Source organism: Callionymus lyra, chromosome 18, assembly GCF_982586985.1.
Source record: "Callionymus lyra chromosome 18, fCalLyr1.hap1.1, whole genome shotgun sequence".
NCBI lineage: Eukaryota > Metazoa > Chordata > Actinopteri > Syngnathiformes > Callionymidae > Callionymus > Callionymus lyra.
In genome coordinates, this window is record NC_141835.1 from 13,810,376 (window position 1) to 13,815,527 (window position 5,152).

Here is a 5,152-nt window from a genome sequence, read left to right on the forward strand (position 1 = left end):
GGATTTCAGTCAAACAAGATCGAATTGAAAGCTGTTCGAGTGACATGAGATTATTTCTTCATGTTATTATTGAGGACACTTTATCCATGATTTTTTAAAATTGTATATTAAAGATGTGTTTTATTGATGTTGAAATTGTACCATGAATAAAGTCTCTTTGGAGCCTCTATTTATTCTCATTCTACACAATTCGATTGTTTGTTAAAGGTGCTTCTCTGGGTCCAAAAAAATGTTTCTCAACCATTTTATCTTTGCGGTCAAATATGGTGCGCATATTACCAATTTCTTTTCAAGATATTTACATCATTCAATTTAAATGACCTGCAAATTTTGTATTATTATTTGTAAGTGAATGCAATTCAATCCTGTTATTAAACAATACTGCCCTCATGGTCTCTGTCCAGTACCAAAGTAAACATGCAAATCACACAATATAACTGTATAATAAAACCACGTAAATAAAGGCAGCAGCATAAAAACCAGACAAGAATCAGAAAATGTTTATTGCCACCGTTGATATTGGCATTTTTTGGCATTACAGAGAAAATGAACCAACCACCTAGGTTTATATTTGTGGCACAATCTAGTTTGGGCGCACCCTTTCATTTCATCTTTATTTTAACTTTAAGGGTTGTATATTTCACTGGAGGCATTACAAATATGATGCAAACATGTTGAGTTGTTTAGTTTTCAAACAAAGATGAAATTACTTATGTCTTATCTTATCTGTCTAATCGCTGCTTTGTAGACTTTTTTTTCTTGATTCAAGAGGTAGTCACCTGACCAGGTTTTCACTTGACAGGTGTGTCTTGTCTGGGTTACTGGTATTTCCTGACTGATGAGAACCAATCGGCAAAAATAAGAGAAACAAAACTTTAAGAAATGAAGGTCAGCAAGTCCAAAAGACTTTGAATGAGCCCATTAGGCAGGCCAAATTTTTGGCCTGTACTGCATGGTATTTTTTCTTGTTCAACTTTTGTGATTTTTTTTTCCATTCCCACACATTAACTATTGCGTCACAACACATAAGTTCTTGCGGTTTAATTTGAAAGTTGCTTCATCCGTTTCATGTCTTAACAAGAAGGGCTCTGTCTCGCCTGCAGTTGATAAAAAACTCTGCAGCGAGAATTCTGACCCGCTCTAGTAGAAGAACTCACATTTCTCCGATCCTTAAAACTTTTCACTGGCTGCCAGTTTCTTTCAGGATCAACTTTAAAATTCTGGTTCTTACTTTCAGATCTATTCTTGGTCAGACTCCTCCTTACATCAGTGATCTGATCCAGCCTTACACCCCAGCTCGGGCTCTGAGGTCTGTGGATCAGAATCTTCTGATGGTTCCTAGCACACGGTTCAGGACAAGATGAGAGAAATCTTTCCAGGCTGTTGCTCCTAAGCTTTGGAACGATCTTCCTCTCTCTTTGCGCTTGATGGATCTACTGACTCCTTTAAGAAATATCTTAAGACATTTTTATTTGTGCAGGCTTTTCCTTCATTTTCTGGAACTCCTGTGTTGTTCTCAGTATTATCTTGGCCTTTAAAGTATACATTTTATTGTGTATTGTTTTGATTGTTTAAGCGCTTTGTGAACCTGGTCTGGAAAAGCGCTATATAAATACAAATGACTTACTTACTTACATTTACTCAAATGAAAAGTTCCTTTTTTAGCCAACATTCAAAGTGATAGTTCACCCAAAATTCAAATTTAATTTTTATAATTTTCTACTCACCCTCATGTCGATTAAGGTTTAGATTTTTTTTTTTAGAGTAATCTGGTCCTTTTTAGAGTTATAGACAAAAATGTATGTGTAAATGTGTAATGTTATGTGGATATGATTTATTACTTTTTGCTGCAAGACCTCATTGATAGTCAACTAGAAAGTGTAATACCTCCAATTTCTAACCATTCTCTCTGCAGAATTAATAGGTACCATAGACCGATTTCTAAAGAAAGATGTGAGGTCTGGGAATGCAGAATGGAATCACCAATCAACAGGAAAAAACGGAATTTAAAAACATGTTTATTCATGTGTTTATATGCTAAACAAACTGAAAAACAAAGAGAGTGTCAGGGAAAAACACGCTAATAAACGCGACAAAAAGCAGGAACAGGCACTAGGCGAACTAAGAACAACAAAAAGAAACAAATCCAGAAAGTCGAACGGGAGGAGATTACAAACGTGACATACCATGTAGCAAGGATTATAATCTGGCGCCTGTTGCTGGGAAAGGTGTGGCTTTAAACTCTCCATCTGATGGATTGATTGCTGAAGGGCTGCAGCTGTTGTAGCATCAGGCGCGTAGGTTCTAAAAACAACTCAAACAAGGACAAACAGGAAGATCGTCAAATAAAATCACAAGACATGATAGATGGGTCCTAAAGTACTGGAAGAAAAGACCGAGTTGTAAGGATCTAAGTAGAATTAAGACAAGAGTTAAGAAACAAACCTCTACAAACCATGTACTAGACTTCAGTTCCTCTGTCTCTAACATCCTCAGGTCTTATCAATTTAAACATAGGGTTGAAATAAATGGAATTATAAAAAATTGCCAAAATAAAGGATTGTACGTCTCCTTCAAGTAATAAGGCGTTAAGTCTCTGTTGGTTTTTAAATAGTCAGCGACCAGTTAATAATGCAATGTGTGCAATTAATGCAATATGTGAAAAGTCCTACAATGAATACACTTTTTATCAGCAATTTCTGGCAGTGATGAATAAATGTGTCTTAAATCAAGGTTAAGATTTACAATTCACCTTTTTTCATTTTTAAATTATTGTACGATTTGGAGCTCCTCTCCTTTGAAAAATATGCTTGGGTTTGACCTTCCTGTTGATCGCTTTGAGAATTTCATAAAGGTCGTTTCCTTTAATTTAATAAAATTCATGACTTATTGCGCCTTTCATTAATACAGGTCAGTGCTGAGGACAGTTTCGATGAGACTCCCACATTAGACTTTGCCTCTATAAATATTACAGCGTCATCAGCGTAAAGTATGAGTATTGATCTGTGGTAAAATATTTTGTTAATATATAACGAGTAAAAAAGTGCCTGGGTATGAAGCCCTGACAAACTCTAACCTGTCAGTCTAGAAATATATATTTGATACCTCATCCCTTGTCAGGTATGATTTCATCCAAGCAAGGTCTTGTAATTTGGTGAGCGTAGATAATTAAAATCTTGTGGTTTACCAATTCAAATGCCAACTTCGAATTGAGAAAGACAGTGCCAACAACAGGACAACTTTCTTTATAAGAAGGGATTATGTTAAATGATGCAAGCGAAAACCAAACTGATTTTTTTAAATGAGCGGTCAAAAGTTTAATAACCATTTTTATATGATTTCTGAGATTCTGGTTACATTTCTAGCTTGGCCTGTCATTTTTCACAAAATCAGAAACTTTTATTCATCATTTTTTTTAAACACACCATAGGATTTTGTTTGTGGTGTCGGTACAGAATAAAAGAATGAAATAAGATAACACACGAACTAAGCAATACAAAAACAGAACCAAGCACCAAGGCAGGCATTAATGCTTGATCGTTTGAGTCTTCTGAAATACAAACTTCACTTTTTTTGGACATTTTTACAACTTTTATGATATAAACATTTGATTCAAAACAAGTTGCTTGGGTGACTTAGGCCTGTCTGTAAAACTGAGCCTGAGAAACCTGGGTGTTGTATTTGACAAAGACGTGTCTCTAGTTCAACACTGCAGAAAACTGACAAGATACTGTTTCCTTCAACTGAGAAAAATCTCTAAACTTAGAAAAGATGATGCCACAACACGATCTGGAGCTTATAATCCATGCATTTGTGTCTTCTCGTTTAGACTATTGTAACAGTTTATTGTTGTCTAAACAAGGAGCTGTGTCGCCTGCAGTTGATATAAAACTCTGCAGCGAGAATTCTGACCTCACATTTTCCCGATCCTTAAAACTCTTCCCTGGCTAACAGTTTCTTTCAGGATCAATTTTAGAAATTCTAGAAAGGCGCTTTACCAATAACCTTTATTACTTACTTATATGTTAATAACATACTTGATTTTTTAAAAATGAAAGTATGATTTTGTAAATAGAATTCGTGATTTAAGCGAGCTAGATTGTATAAGCCCGACTTTAATTAAAAATATTTTAAGTCATCAATACAAATGTCCGCAGATGATGGCCTCGCCTTTTTCCAATGCTTCCTGGAATTAAAAAAGTTAGAACAAATGAGTCACAAGATGAACTGGAATGATTTATTGCCAACGATTTGCTTCTCAATCATAACGCTCACAAGTGTTTCGTGACCATTCTTGACACAGGAGGTTTTTTATCTCACCACCTGTTATATTGTCTATTGTCATAATCCATGTTTATTGTTTCTATTTTTAGTCCATTAATTAATCGCAGGGCGTCATGATCATGTGTCAGTCTTTTCACATCTGAATGCATTCAGTGACTGCCAAGTATTTTTTAACTTGATGATGCGAACTTGTGACTTGGTGTGGCCTTGGTGGGCAATTCACTTATATATTGTTACTATTTTGAAGGAACAAAGACAAATAAATTGATCAAAATGGAAAAGCCTTTGGTAATACTCTTATTTTATTGTATATTATTGCAGATATTGGATTTAAAATGTGACATGAAGACATTTTTCTTTTCAAAGATACTTAATAAATATTCCGTCATATTATTTTTATTTAAAACTGTAAAAAAAAAATTAAGAAGGGGAAAAAATAATCTTAAAACTTCTTTTGTTCGTTATTTTAAGTCACATTGTGAATCACTCGGACAACTATTCTTAACAATGGCTGAATCCAAGTCTGCTTTTTGTTAACAGTTTTAGCTTAGTATTTGTTGTATTGTTCATAACGCTTTTTGTCAAATCATATGACGGCTCTTCTTTCATATGGAATTAAGGTTTTCTTTTAAAGATGGTGTTCGAGGTCTCACTTAAAATTTTAATTCATTTTTTAATTCCTTTATGTATATTTAGTACAGTTCAGTGTCCTGAGGTTGTACACTCCCTTTCTATATGGCAACGTGCCTACTGAAGAAATATGGTCTAGCATTTGTACCAACATCAACAAGTTTGACTTGATTTGCAGCTTTCATGGCTAACCGAGTTGGTGTTATTACAAGCTGTGAAAGTTTGAATATCTCACACC